Below are 23,286 nucleotides of genomic sequence, written 5' to 3'. Positions count from 1 at the left end.
AGAGAGTGCGTTCAAATAACCTCAGTGATGTAGGTACTGAGTAAATGTACACATGTCCAGCACTATCCGGATTCTAATGTATTTTGACATATGTTCTGAAAGTGCCTGAATAGGAAGATTAGGATGCATAGTAAAAGAAATGTATAGAGTCACCATGAATAAAAAGGAAACAGTTGGTATTATGACGAGAAGCAGAGAGAAAAAGAAGCACAAGATGAAAAGAGACATAGAGCAAGAGAGAAAGAGCAGACAGAGAGAGAAGACACAGAAGAAGGTGAGAAGGGGGGGAAGCATGAGAAATAAATGGGAGACAGTTGTGCATACAATTGAGAAAATGACAGTGAGAAAGAAAAACATGGACAGAGTAAGAGATAAGAGTGAGAAAAACACAGAGAGAGTGAGAAATGAGGAGAGTGAGAAACAAAATAGTGAGACAGAGAGAGAAAGAGAAAGCAACAGAAAGGGAGGAAGACCACCAGAAAGTGAGAGGAAAGGGAGAGAGAGCTACACATAGTGGGAAAGACTGGAGAGAGATAAAAAGGGGAGACAATAGAGAACCTGAGAGCAAGAGAGCAACATTTCACATGTTTACAACTCTGCTTACCAACATGAAGTGACCAGAAATACGAACATATTACCTTTATTCCTTAAAGTTCTCTAAGCATTATCCACCAAAGACCATATTAAACAATATACTGTTACATGGCAGGTAGTTGGGTGTATTTTGCTATTAAGAGCTGTACATGTCGCTAAAAGACAAGGGATAAGCATTTGAAAAAATGGTAGAAAATCGTGATTTTGTAAGCTTTAGGTGTTAAAGAAAACTGATATTTTATTAATGCCATTGAGGCTCAGATTATGCTCCACACAGCAGCACAATACCATAGCAACAATAGAGCAAACACACAAAGAACATCACATATCACCGGGAACGTAGCCTCTTTAATGCTCCTTTCACAAAGAAACGTCCTGTCTTCCTCGATGCAGAAACCATCATGGAAATCCTTACTCAAAAATGTCTTCGACATCACGAGGTGTGAAGCTCCTCCAAAACCTTCCTCCATTTAACCAATAAATTAAACCCAAATCATTATATCTTCTATGTAGACAAATAAACCAATCTTCAGATATGATCAAAATATATACACATTTTAAATACACATTATAACTGTTAGTATAACACAAAACAAAGTATATTCACTAAAACGAACCCCTTCTCAACCTAATTAGGTAAAATAAATTGGGATAGTCTGAGCCTCCATAACTTAATAAAATCTTGATTTCTTTAATATATTCTGCTTCCAGACTGTAGACTCCAATTATGTGCAAGATCAAAACCTCAAATTGGAAACTAGTCTATATGAAGTTAAGCAGGTGCTAACTTAAAAGAAAGGAATTCTATAGGTAAATTCATATTATCTGGCCAATGTAGTAGCAAACGTAAAACTATATTCAAGTCCCACAAAACAAAATATTTAGCTCTTGAAGGTCCCCAAAGAAATGCTTTATGTGTACCTATATGTAAACTCAATTTCCCCATGGGTATTCCATGCAGTAATGAATGTTCTTCAGAAATTGCAGATCTGTATGTGTTTACAGTCTCATATGACAAACCATTTTTAAACAGATTGTCCATATTCACCACCTGCACCATAGAGGCATCCACGGAAACAAACCCCCATTCACTCTACCAGGTATTCCATGCTTTCCAAGTTATACCACATCTCTCTCTCTAGCTCCTGGTACCCATGCTTTTTTGACCAACTATGAAGCCTCTCTCGAAACGCTGCTGATTTTACATAGAACCCTGACATCATCCATGCCATCAACTGCAATTCTCCTGTAAGAACCAACTAAAATACTATTGGACGTTTGTCAGTAGTTCCAGAAACCGTGGTATTGGAAATGGAATCTGAACACTCAAAGATGCTACTATTGGGAATCAATTCTGAGCTGGCCACTATGCTGTAATAAAAACCAAACATATTCAGCCCCTCTCCATCTGTACCTCACCCTCAAAATCATTGAAAAAGGAAGACATCTATATATCCCAACCCTTGGTCAAATCTGTAGGAAATCACCAACCGCCCCTGCCCAACAATCTGACCTCCAATTCACATAGCTCTGAAGTTGTTTCTAATGCCTTGAGGAAAAGAGATGTATCTCCATTGGACCTATAATGACAGAAACACCCTCTGTTAACTTGCTTTTGATGGAATCTGTGAACATCCTTAAGTTCCAAACTGCTTCCACATGCAATCTTTCCACAACACTTTCTACTCTCAGTGAAATCTTTTTTTCCAAACAATAACGTCAAAATTCTCCTGCTAACTCTATCAACTTCTCGCACCACCAAAATGGTTTATGTATCTGAATACCGTCACTAGACTGTTAAAAGAACCAAATAAAAGCTCTAAACATTTGATATGTAAACTAAGCTCTTCTTTGGATCCCTTTCCAATTGTTTAACATTGGTCAGTCATCTCATCCAACTTGTTCAACTGGCATCTGACTCTATTACCATTTCCACTTTGCCCTGCCATTTCAGGCCTCTATATTCCTCCCGCACCAGAGGGTTTCTTCTTTTGCTTACCCATTCATCCTCATGTGGTGATGATACCACCATACTTTGCAAAGGTGTTCTTCCTCCAATCTCTGTAACGACTGATAATCAAGGGGACCTGGACAAATAGCTTGGATGGTTGCAGCTAAAACCTTATAGAAGCCAAATCATTCAAAGGAAATTATTGTTTTCCCAGAATCTTTCTCAATTGTATTCCTACTTGTTTTACCTTGTCTGTGGCAAACTTAACAGGGAGGAGTCCGAGTATTTCATAGATTACAACTTTCTTATCTGTGGAAAAACAAACTTTTCCTCGTACACTGTGTCGCCACGTGCTTCCAACAATTATATATTAATTTTCAAATGATCCAACAACAGTGTTATTTTGGGACATAAGTGATATGTTTTCCAAACATACTATGAGACATACTCCATACTGCCTTAAAAATGTTACCACAGTCTCGACAATTTTGTTAAACACCACGGTGCAGGAGACACCCAAAAAATATTACTGATGTTGCTTGTGAATACGGACTGTAAAATAAGCATCCTTGAGATCTAAACATACGATCAAATCTTTGCACCTGAGCACTTCCCTCACAAGATGACTGCCTTCATCTTCAAATGCTGATACACTACTCATTAATTTAGGTGTTGTAAATTTAGGACCAGTGTAATTTTTCCATTCTGTGTGCACTTCTTTATCTTCTTCACTATAGACAGATTGCTTACAAAAATCACCTGCTCCCATATTCTCCTTTCCCATCATTTCCTAAATTTCAGTCTCTATCAAATCCTTCTTGTGCATAGAGAACTGAATCTTTTATGGTAAAGTATAGAAATCCTCCATCTATATCTCTGCCTCTACAAAAGGCTGTTCTTGTTAATAGTAGGTGAGGTATTAATGGGAAATGGCCCGACAGTGACCTTGTCTTCTCTGAGTCCTCCCACAATCGCTACATTTGCATATTCTCTTCATGGTGCTTTGCACGTTTTCTAAATTGATAAAAGCGGCTGCATATTTTTCCAATTCTCTGAGACAATTATTCAATAACAGACCTTTTGATATTGGTACCTCCTCTGTCTGAGCCATTTCTACTAATTTAGGTTCTATTTTCATGAAAATTGCTTTTCTCCATGGTGCTAGTACTGCAGCATTTGCTTTCGCAACAAACACACCATTCATTGGATCCACCCCGTAAACATGTTAAATCCACATTAACCCCTTTTGCAACCACTTCACCTGACTTTGTAAAAAGTCCGAAAACTGGACCAATTATGTAAAACAATTTATCCTGACATAATCTCAAAGATTTCTCCAACTCTTTCTTATGATCTTTGCCTCATTTATTCATGTGCCTTGCTATTTAGGGGTCTAAATCAGGGGTCAAACACACTTTATCTACTAATTACTACTGGTGGTGATCGTGCTGATCTTAAGACATTTCTTTTATCTTGCGTCTGCATTTTAGGAAGCAAATGTCTCAGTATGTGGTCCTTACACACCATTCTCTCAATATACGATGATCTATACCCAGGCCTGAACATCTTTACACCTATAAGTCTCTTAACAAGTCCTTATTTTCATCAGCATTAAATTACTTCCCAAATAGATCATCATCTTTATCACCTGACTCAGTTAAAGTGAATACGTCTTTTAAAACATCATCATCAAATTGATTAATGACAACCATTCTTTAAAAATTATTTACTAGAAGGTGACCTACAGAGTCATCCTTCCTTGGCTCACAGACAGATTCTTTTACCCTTTTTTTGTAGAGAATGCTTTTTTGCATTCTCTGCAAAAAGATAGTATTTTCTAGATAAAGCCTTTGTTACAGGATTTCTCCTGATTAAATATTTAGAGGTGTTCAACTCTTTTTGCTTACTGCTTTTCTTCCTCTTCACATCTTACCCATAAGATTCAGATAAGGAAAAATACTGTTCTCCTCTGGCTTTTCAAAAGGAACTTCTATATCAATAAAATTATCTATGTCCAAAAATACAAACAACAGGCTTGGTTAAATCTCATTTCGCTCCCCCCCTCAGTTGCTCAGTAAGTGAACAATCTAAATTATTTGTCTTGGCATCTACAACCCATTGCAATTATCATTCAACTGGAAACGTAGAACTTCGCACCTCTTTGAAGGTTACCGTCTCAAAGTACGATATAACTCAAACGTGCCTCGTCATCAATAGTCAACACACAAGGCATTCCCAGTAGCTCCAATCAACTACTACCGCAATATTTGTCTACAGGTGCATTGCTCAGCCAGAATAAAAAAAACAAATATGCTAACACATATTTTCCTTTCAATCCTGCACTTTGCTCACGAACTGAAATGACTGCCATGTCATCAAAAACTACCCACAGCAACTGCTGAACCTTTTCAACACTACCAAAAACCAAAAGCACAACAGCAAAAAAGACGACGACTTATGTTATCAGAAAATAGCATTAAAAGAGGCTGCAGTCCTGAATTTTATGTTGGTCATGGTTTTACGCTACTTTCACTTAGTATTGTACTGCTGGGACAAAGGCATTAAAGGAGACTGCACATAATGAGAGCCTCTGGTCTTTACATTAAAACCATTTTTGCAGTCGGTAGGTTTAGTTTCTGGTATTTCAGCCATTGTTGTTCTCGAATTCTCCAAACAGCAATGCTAACTAATACATACTTTGACAGACAACTAGTGCACGCCGGTCTTGTGTAGGCAGCACAAACGTTACTTCAGGATTGCACGCATTGTCCTGTGTGCCCTGTTGTACTGCCTTTCACTTCTTGTCCTTGGAATCAGGTATGGTGTCAGTAGGTCACATTATACACAACATATTGACCACTGTATTCATCAAGTGTGCAATTCTCTGACCTAGTAAGTAATTGTAACCAAATTCACCTTGTAAAAGTTGATTGTCTCTTCTAGTGTGGCTGAACATGAATGAGTTGTGGGTGCTGCCTGGGAATCTGGCCACAAGGTCTGTTATGATACAGGAGGCATTACACACTACCTGCACATTGAGTGAGTGTGAACGTTTCATGTTTCTGTAAATGAACTAATTTGCTGAGAGGAGACATATGACAATATGTGTGCCATCAACACAGCCAATGACATTGGGGAGCTGTGCTACCCTATAGAACATCATTTTAGTGTGTTGCAATAATTGAGTGTGTATTTAGGTATTTTTAAAAGATAAAGATATACATTGGTTTAGTTTGCTCACCATGATGTCCAGAAACTTGCGAAAGAACCTGGAAAAGGCATTTTGTAACACCACCACTGTCACTGCTATTACCTCCTGGTAACTGCCAGAAGCTAAGACATGCAGACAAAACAATACTTGCTGTGTATTGCTGTGCTTCTGAGTGTTGCGGCCTGAAGCTGAGGTTGTAACACAGCAATTAAATCAAGAATTACCTGACTACTGAATCTGTACCTCTCATAAATCCCCGCCTCAATCTGTTCAAACAGAGTGACCCTCAAATCCCCTCCTGCCTCCTTCTTCTCTCGCTCCCAACCACATTCCTCATCCTCCTCATCAGGACATACAAAGCTGCCATTGTGAATGAGTCTGATGCATTATGGATTCCTTTTTATATTTTGCACCTTATTACCACCTGTTCTGACTCAATGGTAATTGCATTTCCTAAATGGATAATTTCTGACTAGCTGCAATTAGGAAATCCTTTGTACACGCGATTAGCGATTCGCAACTCGCAATTACGAAATACCTATTTGTGATTTCCAAAATGTGATTTCTACAAGGTAGGAATCGCATTTTGCACCACCGCAAATGCCTTTTGTACATAGCAAAATTACATTTTGAATTTCCTAGTGGCCTGAAATTGCTATTCACACCATTAGGAAATGCTAAATCCTTCGTAGCTGTATCCATTTGTGTAATTGGGACTTATAAGGAGACTCGATCAGATTAACCACCTGTTGTTTTGACATGGGCCTTACAGCCCTGCCACGAGAATACAATAAAGGATTCACTTCAAGGTTGGCACAGTTGGAGTGTTGCCATAAATCAGTGGGGCTTCCGCTCTGCCAAACTTCTGGTTCCACTGTTTCATGGGGAAATCACTAATTTGCCACCAGTTGACCCACCGTCGGTTCTGCTAGTGATCAGTCCTTGGTGGAAGCCAATCCATCAATGGACTACCCCCTCTAATGTAATGGAATGTCCTCCCTGTTAATGGAAGGCTTCCTGATGCAGAGTTTTCCTGCTCTAGTCAGCCATGCAAGGGAAGTCAATGACCAGCATTGGACGGATTGATGCATCACCCCATCTGAGAATAACTGCTGGAAAGTAGTAATTGATCAAGGAGTGTGTAATCCTGGGTGTTGTATGATTCACCCAGAAATGGTTACCACTTATTCAACATCTACAGAGATATGCAGGGTAGTTGGGCGCTTAGAGAAAGAGGGTTTAGGGAGCCATATACCCAAAGGTTTCATTACTTTGCAGTATTAGTCATAATTTGACCATTTTTAAAGAACGATTTGAAGGACAGTATGTTACATTTGCTTAAGCTTAAGTTGTTATATTATTAATATTTCATTGATTTGAAATGAAGTATTTAATCAGCTGTTTATACCTTGTATAAGAAAAGGAGCAGTAAGCTCCATTTGAGGAAACAATATGACCGCAAGAGTAGAGGTGGGAGAGCCAACAAATTAAGACAGAGAGCCGAGCCAGAGACTAGGCAAGGGTCAGCGCTGGCTCTAAGAGGCAGTGCACTAGGCAAGGGTCAGGTCTGGTTCTGAGGCAGTGCACTAGGCAAGGGTCAGCTTTGGCTCTAAGAGGCAGTGCACTAGGCAAGGGTCAGCTCTGGCTCTAAGAGGCAGTGCACTAGGCAAGGGTCAGGTCTGGTTCTGAGGCAGTGCACTAGGCAAGGGTCAGCTCTGGCTCTAAGAGGCAGTGCACTAGGCAAGGGTCAGGTCTGGTTCTGAGGCAGTGCACTAGGCAAGGGTCAGCTCTGGCTCTAAGAGGCAGTGCACTGGGCAAGGGTCAGCTCTGGCTCTAAGAGGCAGTGCACTAGGCAAGGGTCAGCTCTGGTTCTGAGGCAGTGCACTAGGCAAGGGTCAGCTCTGGCTCTAAGAGGCAGTGCACTGGGCAAGGGTCAGCTCTGGCTCTAAGAGGCAGTGCACTAGGCAAGGGTCAGCTCTGGCTCTAAGAGGCAGTGCACTAGGCAAGGGTCAGCTCTGGTTCTGAGGCAGTGCACTAGGCAAGGGTCAGCTCTGGCTCTAAGAGGCAGTCCACTGGGCAAGGGTCAGCTCTGGCTCTAAGAGGCAGTGCACTGGGCAAGGGTCAGCTCTGGCTCTAAGAGGCAGTGCACTATGCAAGGGTCAGCTCTGGCTCTAAGAGGCAGTGCACTAGGCAAGGGTCAGCTCTGGTTCTGAGGCAGTGCACTAGGCAAGGGTCAGCTCTGGCTCTAAGAGGCAGTGCACTGGGCAAGGGTCAGCTCTGGCTCTAAGAGGCAGTGCACTGGGCAAGGGTCAGCTCTGGCTCTAAGAGGCAGTGCACTATGCAAGGGTCAGCTCTGGCTCTAAGAGGCAGTGCACTAGGCAAGGGTCAGCTCTGGTTCTGAGGCAGTGCACTAGGCAAGGGTCAGCTCTGGCTCTAAGAGGCAGTGCACTAGGCAAGGGTCAGCTCTGGTTCTGAGGCAGTGCACGAGCCAGGTTATATTTGGCGTGTCAGTCATGCAACAAAGATCATGTTAGAATGTGATAAGGTGTATTACGATTGAAAAAACAGTGTTTCCTTAAAACGTTGAAGTGTTTTTCTTAATTCATCAGATTATTTGAAAAGTATTTATGAAAAGTCAGAGTTTTTAAACATGAAATGAGAAACATTCCAACCATGCCCTCGTTGTAATACTGTCAATGAATTAAGAGGCATGTCATAGGTCATGTGTACACTATGGGCCATATTTATAGACCCCTAGCGTCGCAGGAGCGTCACTTTTTGTGATGCTCCTGTGGCGCTAAGCACAGCGCCATATTAACAAGGTGGCATTAAGCCACTTTTTGTGGCTAAATGCCACCTTGTAAATACTGTCCCTTCCCATGCAGTACTGTGCGTGGAAGGGGCGTGCAATGGGTGTTGCTGTGGACGTGCCACAGCAACATCCATTGCATTTTGACGCTGCCTCAGATTTATGAAATTTCATAAACCTGAGGCAGCACCAAAATCTAATGCCACCCCCAGGTTTGGCGTTAGCAGGGCGCAACGAGGAGGAATACTTTCATTTCTCCTAATTTTTTGTATTTTCTTTGCGTGCTGCATTCTGACACACGCATAGAAAAGGCAAAATGCCAGGTGTCCCTTCCTGCACATAAACAATCATTTGAAAATGACACTTTGGCACTTCTGAGTGTGCTGCATTGTGCAGCACACACAGAAGTGCCAAAGTGTCATTAGTGAGTGTTTATGTGCATGAAGGGATACCTTCCCGCTCATAAACAATCACACCCCCCCAACACAGACATCCTTGCACGATGGTGCAAGGATTCATGCATTAGCACCAGTGCAGGGGGAAATGCAGGGGTGCGCCGTATTCCCTTAAATACGGCGCATCCCTGCATTTCTAAAGTGGCACAGCGCTTATGGCCCATATGTGTCCTAGATCGATATTATAGAAGGAGCGCCATTATAGGCGCAAGGGTTACACCAAACAGATAAAAAAAATTGGAATGTGTACTACTGTGAAAGCCAACGTTCTGTTCATTATCCAAATCATATACTGCTTACTATATGCGTCTCTCTACACTAAGAACCCCATACAAGTTCTGCACTAATTACTTACTGTTTCTGCCTAAATTAAGGACACGCTTCAATACGTTTACCTTCTATATTGACCTTCCGCAGTTTCAGAATCTGCCCATTCTAAAAGCATGATAGAAAGTGTTGACTTTATTCTCTGCCTGTCCCAAACACAAGAAAAAATGTGGAGTGTGTAGCACTGTGTCTGCCAACATTCCGTTCATTATACAAATAGTGTAGCGCTTACTATATGCGTCTGCTTACACTAGGAATACAAGTTCTGCAATATTTACTTCTTGTTTCTGTCTAACTTAATGACATGCTTCAGCTATTGAAGTTATGTTGGATGCGTGTTTACCTTTTGTATGGCCCTGCGGCAGTTTCAGAATCTAGGCACGCTTCACAGTTCTGGATTAGTGGACTATTAGCTTTGTACATATGGTACTCGTCATGCATACAACAAACGATGCCGAGTTTGATATACTGTCTACCTATATCGAGCACACGAAATAAATGATGCTGTGTTTAGTGCAGCAAAGTGTTCCCACTTTGAATGTGTTTTGCAAATCGTATAGCTCCGTGAAAAATGACTTAATTGACCTAATCTTACTTGCGTTGTTGCTGTGTAGATATTATTTTTTACTTGTTTGTGTATGTATTATTATGCATATTTAGTATTCTTTTTTATGCGCTTTCATAAGTAAACGAACTACAGCCACATTTTCGGCAGTGCATTGTATAAATTGGTGGTGAAAATGTCGTTTTGCATTTGTCAGTCAACGTAAAGGTTTGCATTTTACCTGATAAAAATGCCGCATTTCAATGGTTGCTTCTTGTTAACTAATAGACACACCAACTGAAGAAAAAAATGGGTTTTGTGAAACAAAAAATACATAATTTACGTGCTTCACGAGTCTTCGTCTGACGTTGAACTACGTGATAATTTTTTGACATGGTATATCCGTAGGCATGCTCAACATTGATAGTACTCAGTAGCTTTGCATGGGCCTCTGTCGCAGTGCTGTAGTGCACTGAATTACGCACGCAACGCGTCGGTCGCTGCTGCGGACCCCTCTCAATCGCGCGGCCAGAGAGGGAAGTGACGCAGAAGTGGAACCGCTCAGCACACACCATCAACTGGTGCTCCTTTCCTGATAGCGCTTATCTGTGTGGTACAATGGTGTACAATGCGCCGATATGTAGTTCAGAGAATTGGCGTGGGTACAAATTTATGGCAGAGTAGCTATTTGGACCGGTTATCCCAACTGTTTAAATGTTTAGCTTCTGCACCTTCTGTTGGCATTAATATTGAGTAGCGCCTATTATTCATAAGAGTCTAATGGAAATCGGATCCCCTTCGCTGCCAGGCCTTTTCCCCCTCAGGTGCCAGGACTGTTTGTGGCTATTTGTGGCAGTTTGCGCTTAGGCCCTCATAACTTTTTGTCCACATAAGCTACCCATGCCAAATTTGTGTCCTTTTTACCAACACCCTAGGGATTCTAGAGGTACCCAGAGTTTCTGGGGTCCCCTAAAGGAGACCAAGAAATTGGCCAAACTACAGTGAAAATCTCGTTTTTTTTTTTTTTAAATGGGAAAAAGGGCTGCAGAAGAAGGCTTGTGTTTTTTTCTCTGAAAATGGCATCAACAAAGGGTTTGCAGTGCTAAAATCACCATTTTTCGAGCTTTCAACAGGCAGACTTGAATCAGAAAACAACATTGTTTGATGGCATATGTCGCTGCAGATACACATGTTTCGCACAGTCCGCTGCCTGGTGTTGGGCTCGGAGTATTACAAGTTGTTTTTCTTCGAAGAAGTCTTTTTTGGTCACGGGACCGAAGGACTCCTCCCTCTTCGGCTCCATTGCGCATGGGCGTCGACTCCATCTTAGATTGTTTTTTTCCGCTGTCGGGTTCGGACGTATTCCTTTTCGCTCCGTGTTTCGGTTCGGAAAGTTAGTCAGAATCTCGGAAGAAAGCGTCGGTATTGTTCCGTTCGGTATCGGGATAGTTAGGTACATCGACACTGATCATCGGAAGACTTTGGGGTAGCTTCGATCCCCCGTCGGGGCCTGGTCGGCCCGACCGCGTGCGACATCGAAGCCGATGGAACGGACCCCGTTTCGTTTCTGCCCAAAATGTCACAGTAAGTATCCTTATACAGATCAGCACTTGGTCTGTAACTTGTGCTTGTCCCCCGAGCACAAGGAGGATACCTGTGAGGCCTGTCGAGCCTTCCGGTCCAGAAAAACACTCCGGGACCGAAGAGCCAGGCGTCTACAAATGGCGTCCACGCCGACAAAACAACGTTTCGACGACGAAGAGGAAACATTCTCGGTTCCGGAATCAGAATCCGGAGACTCCGACGTCGAACAATAGCAACAAACAGTGAGTAAGACGTCGAAAATTAAAACCATCGAGAAGACAAAAGCCCAGGGGACGCCACTGCCAACAGGCCATGGCTCGACCCATAAAACCGGCGAGCCGTCGAAGGCGCCGAAAAAGGGCACGCCCATAGCGAAGACACCCGACTCCGGTCGAGGGACCGCCATGGAGCAACCTCGGAGCCGAGATAGCGGCTCCGAGAGGCAAAAACAAGATGCCGGCACCGAAAAACATCGGCACCGAGACACCCTGCCGAAAGCCACAAAAATTCTGTCGGTGCCGAAGCCGAAAAAAGATTCTCTCTCGGCGCCGAAAAGTTCCACACCTCCATCCTACACAGAGGAACAAGGAATAAGTGGCCAGATGCACAGATTTGGACAAGAGCTCCAAAGTGTAGAATCAGACTACACACAAAAGAGACTGTACATCCAGCAGGACACAGGGAAGATATCAACCCTTCCCCCAATAATGAGAAAAAGAAGGATCAGACTTCTCAAGGATGACGCACAACCACAAGCCAAAGTGGTTAAAAAAGTCACGCCTCTGCCCTCTCCACCACAACAGGCATCGCCGGCACAAACACCGCCACAAATGCACTCACCAGCGCAAACTACCATAAGTCAAGATAATCAGGATCAAGACGCTTGGGACCTATATGACACCCCAGTGCCGGACAATGATCCCGATTCATACCCCACAAAGCCGTCACTGCCAGAGGACAGTACCTCATACTCGCAACTGGTGGCTAGGGCAGCAGAATTCCACAATGTCCAACTGCATTCCGATCCTATAGAGGATGATTTTTTATTTAACACCCTCTCGGCTACACATAGCCAATATCAATGTCTCCCAATGCTACCAGGGATGTTACGGCACGCAAAACAAATTTTTGAAGAGCCCGTAAAATCAAGAGCCATCACCCCAAGGGTGGATAAGAAATACAAACCACCACCCACAGACCCAGTGTTTATTACTTCGCAGTTACCACCTGACTCCGTAGTAGTAGGGGCAGCTCGCAAAAGAGCAAATTCCCATACATCTGGCGACGCCCCACCTCCGGACAAAGAAAGCAGAAAATTTGATGCGGCAGGAAAAAGAGTAGCATCACAGGCAGCCAACCAGTGGCGCATCGCAAATTCTCAAGCGCTGCTGGCCCGATATGACCGCGCACACTGGGATGAGATGCAACTTCTCATAGACCATCTTCCACAGGAATACCAAAAAAGGGCGCAGCAAATAGTTGAAGAGGGACAAACGATCTCAAACAATCAAATCCGCTCTTCAATGGACGCAGCCGATACTGCAGCGAGAACAGTCAACACTGCTGTCACCATAAGGAGACACGCTTGGCTCCGCACTTCAGGCTTCAAACCGGAAATCCAGCAGGCTGTCCTTAATATGCCCTTCAACGAGAAACAACTTTTTGGCCCTGAAGTGGACACAGCCATTGAAAAACTTAAAAAGGACACAGACACGGCCAAAGCCATGGGCGCACTCTACTCCCCGCAGAGCAGAGGCTCTTTTAGAAAAACTCCATTTAGAGGGGGGTTTCGTGGCCAACCCACAGACACCACCAGCCAACAAACAAGAACCACACCATATCAGGGTTCATTCCAAAGAGGAGGTTTCAGGGGATATAGAGGGGGTCAATTCCCAAGGAGTAGGGGAAGATTCCAGACTCCAAAAACACCTCCACCTAAACAGTGACTTTCAAGTCACACAACCCCTTCACTCAACACCAGTGGGGGGAAGACTAAGCCAATTCTACCAATCTTGGCAGCAGATTACAACAGACAATTGGGTATTAGCAATAATCCAACATGGCTATTGCATAGAATTCCACAAATTCCCATCAAACATCCCTCCAAAAACACGCAAAATGTCACCACTACATTTAGAACTTTTAGGACTAGAAGTTCAAGCACTACTGCAAAAGGATGCAATAGAGTTAGTACCAGTACAACAAAAAAACACAGGAGTTTACTCCCTGTACTTTCTAATTCCAAAAAAAGACAAAACATTAAGACCAATATTAGATCTCAGGACACTAAATACCTACACCATATCGGACCACTTTCACATGGTCACACTACAAGACATCATTCCACTGCTCAAACAGCAAGATTACATGACCACATTAGACCTAAAAGATGCGTACTTTCATATACCGATACACCCTTCTCACAGAAAGTACCTAAGGTTCGTATTCAAAGGAATACATTACCAATTCAAAGTGTTGCCATTCGGAATAACAACTGCACCAAGAGTATTCACAAAATGTCTAGCAGTAGTAGCAGCACATATCAGGAGACAACAGATACATGTGTTTCCTTACCTAGACGATTGGCTAATCAAGACCAACACAGTAAAAAAGTGCACAAACGACACCACATATGTCATACAAACCCTTCACAAACTGGGTTTCTCCATCAACTATACAAAGTCACACCTCGAACCGTGTCAGACACAACAATATCTAGGGGCAACCATCAACACATCAAAAGGAATTGCCACTCCAAGTCCACAAAGAGTGCAAGCATTCCACAAGGTAATAAGTGCTATGTTTCCAAACCAAAAGATACAAGCAAAATTTGTGCTAAAACTTCTAGGCATGATGTCATCATGCATAGCCATTGGCCCAAACGCAAGACTACACATGCGACCTTTACAACAGTGCCTAGCATCACAATGGTCACAGGCACAGGGTCAACTTCAAGATCTGGTGTTGGTAGACCGCCAAACATACCTCTCGCTTCTATGGTGGAACAGCAACAATTTAAACAAAGGGCGGACATTTCAGGACCCAGTGCCTCAATATGTTATAACAACAGATGCTTCCATGACAGGGTGGGGAGCACACCTCAATCACCACAGCATTCAAGGACAATGGGATGTACACCAAACACAATTTCATATCAATTACCTAGAACTGTTAGCAGTATTTCTAGCGTTAAAAGCCTTTCAACCCATAATAACACACAAATACATTCTTGTCAAAACAGACAACATGACAACAATGTATTATTTAAACAAACAAGGAGGAACACACTCAACACAATTGTGTCTCCTAACACAAAAAATATGGCAGTGGGCGACTCACAACAACATTCGCCTAATAGCACAATTTATTCCAGGGATCCAAAACCAACTAGCAGACAACCTTTCGCGAGACCACCAACAAGTCCACGAATGGGAAATTCACCCCCAAGTTCTGAACAAGTACTTTCAAATTTGGGGAACACCCCAGATAGATTTGTTCGCAACAAAAGAAAACGCAAAATGCCAAAACTTCGCATCCAGGTACCCACACCGCGAATCACAAGGCAATGCTCTATGGATGAGTTGGTCAGGGATATTTGCATACGCTTTTCCCCCTCTCCCTCTCCTTCCATATCTAGTAAACAAGTTGAGTCAAAACCAACTCAAACTCATACTGATAGCACCCACATGGGCAAGACAACCTTGGTATACAACTCTACTAGACCTTTCACTAGTACCGCATGTCAAACTACCCAACAGACCAGATCTGTTAACACAACACAAACAACAGATCAGGCATCCAAACCCAGCATCATTGAATCTGGCAATTTGGCTCCTGAAATCCTAGAAATCGGACACTTAGACCTCACACAAGAATGTATGGAGGTCATAAAACAAGCTAGAAAAGCTTCCACTAGACACTGCTATGCATCTAAGTGGAAAAGATTTGTTTGCTACTGCCATACCAATCAAATCCAACCATTGCATGCCTCTACAAAGGACATAGTGGGATACTTACTACATTTGCAAAAAGCGAATCTCGCTTTTTCATCTATAAAAATACACCTTACAGCAATATCTGCTTACCTACAAACTACTCATTCATCGTCTCTATTTAGAATACCAGTTATTAAAGCATTCATGGAAGGGCTAAAAAGAATTATACCGCCAAGAACACCACCAGTTCCTTCATGGAACCTTAACATCGTCTTAACAAGACTCATGGGTCCACCTTTCGAACCCACGCATTCCTGTGAAATGCAATATCTAACCTGGAAAGTCGCATTTCTCATTGCAATCACATCCCTCAGAAGAGTAAGTGAAATACAGGCATTTACCATACAAGAACCATTTATTCAAATACACAAAAATAAAATAGTTCTAAGAACAAATCCAAAATTTCTACCAAAAGTAATCTCACCATTCCATTTAAATCAAACAGTAGAATTGCCAGTGTTCTTCCCACAACCAGATTCCGTGGCTGAAAGGGCACTACATACATTAGACATCAAAAGAGCACTAATGTACTACATTGACAGAACAAAGCTAATCAGGAAAACAAAACAACTGTTCATAGCTTTTCAAAAACCACACATAGAAAATCCAATCTCTAAACAAGGCATTGCTAGATGGATAGTCAGATGTATTCAAACATGCTATCTTAAAGCCAAAAGAGAATTGCCTATTACACCAAAGGCACACTCAACCAGAAAGAAAGGTGCTACAATGGCCTTTCTAGGAAACATTCCTATGAGCGAAATATGTAAGGCTGCAACCTGGTCTACGCCTCATACATTTACTAAACACTACTGTGTAGACGTACTAAATGCACAACAAGCTACAGTGGGCCAAGCTGTACTAAGAACATTATTCCAAACTACTTCAACTCCTACAGGCTAAACCACCGCTTTTAGGGGAGGTAACTGCTTTATAGTCTATGCGAAACATGTGTATCTGCAGCGACATATGCCATCGAACTGAAAATGTCACTTACCCAGTGTACATCTGTTCGTGGCATTAGTCGCTGCAGATTCACATGTGCCCTCCCGCCTCCCCGGGAAGCCTGTAGCCGTTTAGAAGTACATCTTAAATCTTAAACATTTGTACATTTGTAAATAATTATTATAAACTTTTTATGTACATACGTATTCACTCCATTGCATGGGCACTATTTATAGCAAACAACTCCATCCTCACCCTCTGCGGGGAAAACAATCTAAGATGGAGTCGACGCCCATGCGCAATGGAGCCGAAGAGGGAGGAGTCCTTCGGTCCCGTGACCAAAAAAGACTTCTTCGAAGAAAAACAACTTGTAATACTCCGAGCCCAACACCAGGCAGCGGACTGTGCGAAACATGTGAATCTGCAGCGACTAATGCCACGAACAGATGTACACTGGGTAAGTGACATTTTCATTTCAACACAATTATGGCATTTTACTGGGACATAACCCATTTTAACTAATTTTTGTGCTTCCAGCCTCCTTCCAGTTAGTGACAGAAATGGGTGTGAAACCAATGCTGGATCCCAGAAAGCAAAACATTTCTGAAAAGTAGACAAAATTCTGAATTCAGCAAGGGGTCATTTGTGTAGATCCTACAAAGTTTTTCCTACAGAAAATAACAGCTGAAATAAAACAATCTTGAAATTGAGGTGAGAAAAACAGCCATTTTTCTCCACGTTTTCCTGCAATGTCAGATTTTTGAAAGCAATATACCATTACGTCTGCTGGACGCTTCTGGTTGGTGGAATATATAGGGCTTGTAGGTTTGTCAATAACCCTAGATACCTAGAGCCAATAAATGAGCTGCACCTTGCAATGAGTTTTCATTGTATATCAGGTATACAGCAATTTATTTGGTGAAATATAAAGACGGAAAATTAGGTATCAAGGAAAACTTTGTATTTCCAAAATGGGCACAAGATAAGGTGTTGAGAAACAGTGGTTATTTGGACATCTCTGAATTCCGGGGTCCCCATAATAGCATGTGAATTACAGGGCATTTCTCAAATACATGTCTTTTTAACACACTGTCTTACACTTGGAAGGAAAAAATGTAGAGAAAGACAAGGAGCAATAACACTTGTTTTGCTATTCTGTCTTCCCCCAAGTCTCCCGATAAAAATGATACCTCACTTGTGTGGACAGGCCTAGCGCCCGCGACAGGAAGTACCCCAAAACAGAACGTGGACACATCACATTTTCCCAAAGAAAACAGACCTGTTTTTTGGAAAGTGCCTAGCTGTGGGTTTTGGCCTCTAGCTCAGCCGGCACCTATGGAAACCTACCAAACCTGTGCATTTTTTAAAACTAGACACCTAGGGGAATCCAAGATGTGGTGACTTGTGGGGCTCTCACTGGGTTCTGTTACCCAGAATCCTTAGCAAACCTCAAAATTTGGCCAAAAAAACACTTTTTCCTCACATTTTGGTGACAGAAAGTTCTGGAATCTGAGAGGAACCACCCAGCGTTCCCCCAAGTCTCCCAATAAATATGGTACCTCACTTGTGGGGGTAGGCCTAGTGCCCCTGAAAGGAAATGCCCCAAAACACTATGTGGACACATCAAAATTATCAAATACTAAACTACCTGGTTTTGCAGGGGGGGGGGGCCTGGACCAGGTTTTGGTCCTGGACTCAGCAGCCATATAGGCAAACCTACCAAACCCAAACATTTCTGAAAACTAGACACCCAAGGGAATCCAGGGAGGTGTGACTTGCATGGATCCCCCAATGTTTTTGTTACATTTAGTTACGGCCACAAACGAAGAGATGGGTTTCTTCAGTTTATCAGTACATCAAATTAGTTCTCCATAAATAACGTTCCAACCTCCTCTCCTCAGCTCCAACGTCGTCCTCGCCCGCTCTTCCTCTCCTCGTGCTCCCCTCCTCTCGAACCTTCACAAGAATCTCATTCTACGCTCTCACTAGTTCTTACTAGAATACAACACATCTCTCCCCTTTCATAAATAACCATAAAGCAACAATCATATATACAAAACAGATAAGTAATTCTTGCAAGAGTTACAAAGCTTATAATTATATATGCAGAAACACTTAAGGGAATCCTTAGTGAAGAAAAACTTGAGATACAATAGCATTACAACAAAAAAAATAATCACGTCAATACATAGGGCCTCATTCTGACCCTGGCGGTTGAAAACCGCCAGGGCAGAGTGCCGCGGAAGCACCGCCAACAGGCTGGCGGTGCTTCATGGGCAATTCTGACCGCAGCGGTAAAGCCGCGGTCAGAAAAGGGCAACCGGCGGTTTCCCGCCGGTTTACCCCTGCCCCAAAGAATCCTCCATGGCGGCGCTGCTCGCAGCACCGCCATGGGGATTCCGACCCCCTTCCCGCCATCCTGGTCCTGGTGGTAAAAACCGACGGGGGTCGTGGGGCCCCCTAACAGGGCCCCATTCAGATTTTCAGTGTCTGCAAAGCAGACACTGAAAATCGCGACGGGTGCCACTGCACCTGTCGCACACCAGCAACTCCGCCGGCTCCATTCGGAGCCGGCTTCATCGTTGCTGGGGCTTTCCCGCTGGCCGGGCGGGCAGCCTTTTGGCCGTCGCCCGCCCACCCAGCGGGAAAGTCAGAATGACCGCCGCGGTCATTTGACTGCGGTGTGGTCTTCTGGCGGTCTCCGCCCGGCGGGCAGTGCCCGCCGCCCGCCGGGGTCGGAATGACCCCCATAGTCTTTTAAATGTGAAGGAGTCTTGATGATTCTCTCAGATCTCTTTACCTCCATATCAGCTGTAAGATGTGAGTTTCTATCTTGCTGTGCTTTTAAAGTTTCCAAACTTACGGTGTTACCACAAAACCTGACAACCCTGTTCAAATTCCATATTCGGCCATCTTCAAGTTTCACTGCGTTGGTGAAAAGTTTCACAACCTTCATGGGAGAAGAAAGTTTCTTCCCACCACCTTTCAGAAGCGGATTCTTAACCATAACCCAATCACCAACATTCACTACAGTCCTTTTCACAGAGTTCTTTCTATCTAAATTGCATTTACTCATTAAAATTTTCTTCCGTTCCTTGCTTTTCCAATCTTCGTCAATGATATTCTTCCTTTTCACACTCAAGAAATCATTGAGCCAACTCGGCTTCAGAATAGTGTTTCCTCGTCTCCCACGAAATAGGACAAAAGGAGTTTGACCTGTAGTGGAATGTGGAGTATGTCTATATATGGCCACCTTTTTGATTACCTCTTGTTTACAGTTAAGTTGACTGTCCTTAGCTAAGGATAGTCTCTTTTAAAACCCGATTAAATCTCTCAATTATACCATTACATTCAGGGTGATATAAAGCACACAACTTATGTTTGATTCCACACCCCTTAAGAAAAATTTCCATCTCTTTTGAAGTAAGTTGTACACCATTATCCGTAAGAAGAGTGGAAGGAATACCCTCCTTAGTTATTAAATCTTTGAGAAAACCTATCACCTTCTGAGTTTCTATTCCCTTGGTGAAACAGACCTCAGGCCATCTAGAATATATGTCCATGATCACAATAGCATAATCAGCTGAACCTTCACTATATATAGGACCCAAAATGTCCAGAGATATATCCTTACATGGTCCCACAGGTTTGTCTCTTATTATAAGGGTTGTACCCTAGGCTTCATGGCTTTTTCACTCACTAGTTCTAACTAGAATACAACCGTTTTCTTAGCCAAAAACTTAAAATTTAGCTAAAAAAACAAACACATTTTCCCACATTTTTGGTGTGGGATCACCTCACCGGGACAAATTTCCTAACACCCAATGTTCCCCTCAGTCTGCCGGTAAAAATTATACCTCACTTGTGTAGGTGGGCCAAGTGCCTGTGACAGGGAAGAGCCAAAAACATGTCAAAATTGATGGGGAACCAAAGCGGGTGCCTAGTGGTTTCTGTCCCCCTTGGGGTAGATAGGCCTAATTAATATAGGCTGATCTGCCACCAAGGGGGGCAGAAATGGCCTAAAATAAATTTGCCCCCCCCCAGGGGAGCGACCCTTGTCTAAGGGGTTGCTCCCCTTGCGTGAAACTGACCTAAAAAAAAAAACCCTGGGGTCTAGTGGTTTCTGCCCCAAGGGGGGCAGATATGGCCTAAAAACAATTTGCCTAAGGGGTCGCTCCCCTTATCAATGTAAACAAATAAAATAATCAACCCTGGAGTCTAGTGGCTTCTGCTCCCCCTGGGGGCACATCGCCCTAATCAATATAGGCCGATCATGGGGGGCAGAAAAGGCCTAATAAAAAATTGCCCCCTGGGGAGTGACCCTTGCCTTAGGGGTTGCTCCCCTTATGCCAATTTCATAACTAAAAAAAAATCCCTGGTGTCTAGTGGCTTCGGCCTAATCAATATAGGCCTATCTGTCCCCAGGGGGGGCAGACAGGGCCTAATAAAAAAAATTCCCCCAGGCGAGTGACCCTTGCCTAAGGGGTCGCTCTCTTTATGACACAAAACAAAAAAAAAAAAACAATCCCTGATGTCTAGTGGATTCTGCCCCCCAGGGGGCAGATTGGCCTAATCAATAAAGGCCTAACAATTATTTGCTCCCCTGGGGAGCAGTCCTTGCCCAAGGGGCCACTCCCTTTATTACATAAATAAAAAAAATAAAAAAATCCCTGGTGTCTAGTGGGCATTTCTGCAGCCTGAATGACATCAAAAGAAAGGAAAAGTCTTTCCTTTCTTTTGATGTCTCTGCCTGCTCCCTCCTCCCAAGCAGGAGAGAAATGCTTAGCATTTCTCTTCCACATCACGCTGGAAGCATGGTTCGTGCACAATGGGAGGCAACCTGTGATGCGGTCAGCACGTGATCACATGCTGACGTCACCAGACATCACTAGGGGGGCTCGGGTGGAAGGGGAAGCGATTCCCCTTCCATCCCTGACGGTGGTGTGGATGCCCCAATGGGCTGGGTGCAGGACGAGCTGGGCTCGTCCTCGGCTCCCGGTAACCGTGGCCGAGGGCGAGCCCAGCTCTTCCAAGGCACCTGAGGGGTTAAACATATCAGATAAAATATCTTCACTATGATATAATTTTTAAATATATGTTTCAGTAGATTGTTATTGACTCTTTTTTATGGAAATTTAATTTCACTCTTGTTTGTGGAAACATCTGCAATTAGACAAGCTGTAGCGGTGTTTAAATTGTAAATAAAAACATACGGGTGCTTAGAGCTCTCCTCTGAAACACATCTGCTGCATTTAAATGTGCGAGCATGGAATACTGAGGCAGCGTAATCCTGAAGGTAACTCGGGCCTCTTTAATCCGTTTAGAGCCACTCCCTGCCCTTTCAGCTCACTCTGCTTTCTCCCTTAGTGACACTTTTTCATTTTTCTCTTCCTTCATCTTTCTCGTGTCTTTTGCTCTCAGTAAATGCTTGAGGCAGAAAATTAAGTGGTGGCCCACAAAAATAAGTGCAGGTATCCCCGCACCGCAAACCACTGGTTCAAATTAAGCATTGAGCTGTAGGGAGGGGAAATGTGGCTCCCTGGAAGACACCTATACCTGATTTGCTGATTATTTACGGCTATAAAGCTCTACTAAAAGCAAACATGACAGATTCTACATTTTTAATTGCCTGCAAGGATTCTTATTTTACACTTAGTAGTATAAGTCTGCTCATTGAGACATGCACCCTTGTTGCAGTTGCCCGCTTCTCTGAAGACCGAAATGGTCCAAAGAAAACAAAGGCTCTCAGCTTTTTTGAATAGCTGCTAACAGCCAATCAGAATTATCTCAACACAGGAACCAATTCAGAACACACTTATCAATTATGATTGGCTGGAGGGCATCTAATCTGTTTGTCAGAGACAGCAGATTGTTTCAGCAATGGCTACAATTTCCTGTAATTCTTTAAGGTTCTGGAAGGCATGGAAGCACCTTCGCAAGATTGACAAGATGGCAGAACGTTGGTTGTGATTTATTGCTATTTGTTTATCTGAGAAAAAAGTGTATCCTGAAATTGGCACATATATCTAGGGCTTCATTTACAAGAGGCCTGCACTGCTGGAGCATCACTGTTTATGATTGTTGGACTTTTTTGCTTATGCAGGGTCATCCCCAATCTTTTTGCCTCCTGCCTCCTATCTTTTCTGACCTGTTACTGTTGGCTTTTGAACTCTGAGCACTTTCCCACTGCTAACCAGTGCTAAAGTGCATATGCTCTCTGTGTAAATTGTATGTAATTGGTTTATCCATGATTAGCATATTTGATTTACTAGTAAGTCCCTAGTAAAGTGCACTAGAGGTGCCAGGGCCTGTAAATCAAATGCTACTAGTGGGCCTGCAGCATTGGTTGTTCCACCCACAGAAGCAGCTCTGTAATCATGTCTCAGACCTGCCACTGCAGTGTCTGTGTGTGCAGTTTTAACTGTAAATTCGACTTGGCAAGTGTACCGCCTTGCCAGGTCTAAAACTTCCCTTTTCTTACATGTAAGGCACCCCTAAGGTATGCCCTAGGTAGCCCCATGGGCAGGGTGCAGTGTATGTTTAAGGTAGGGCATATAGTAACGTGTTTTATATGTCCTAACAGTGAAATATTGCTAAATTTGTTTTTCACTGTTGCAGGGCCTGTTCTTCGCATAGGTTAACATAAGGGCTACCTTAAAATATGATTAAAGTGTAGATTCCCTTTGGGAGCAGATGGACATGTGGAGTTTGGGGTCTCTGAGCTCACAATTTAAAAATACATCTTTCAGTAAAGTTGATTTTAAGATTGTGTGTTTGAAAATGACACTTTTAGAAAGTGAGCATTTTCTTGCTTATACCATTTCTGTGACTCTGCCTGTTTGTGGATTCCCTGACGGGGTCAGTTTGACAG

General features: G+C 43.1%; 1 protein-coding gene across 2 annotated transcripts in view; it reads right to left on the bottom strand.

Annotated features, from left to right (window-relative positions):
* Positions 1-23,286, bottom strand: part of LOC138303956 (adenosine deaminase-like) — a 289,137-nt gene that overhangs the window by 74,792 nt on the left and 191,059 nt on the right. The window lies entirely within an intron of this gene.

The sequence above is a fragment of the Pleurodeles waltl genome, chromosome 7 (genome assembly GCF_031143425.1).
Source record: "Pleurodeles waltl isolate 20211129_DDA chromosome 7, aPleWal1.hap1.20221129, whole genome shotgun sequence".
Taxonomy (NCBI): Eukaryota; Metazoa; Chordata; class Amphibia; order Caudata; family Salamandridae; genus Pleurodeles; species Pleurodeles waltl.
The sequence above is the reverse complement of the archived record's forward strand: the minus strand, read 5'-3'. Positions and strand labels throughout refer to the sequence as shown.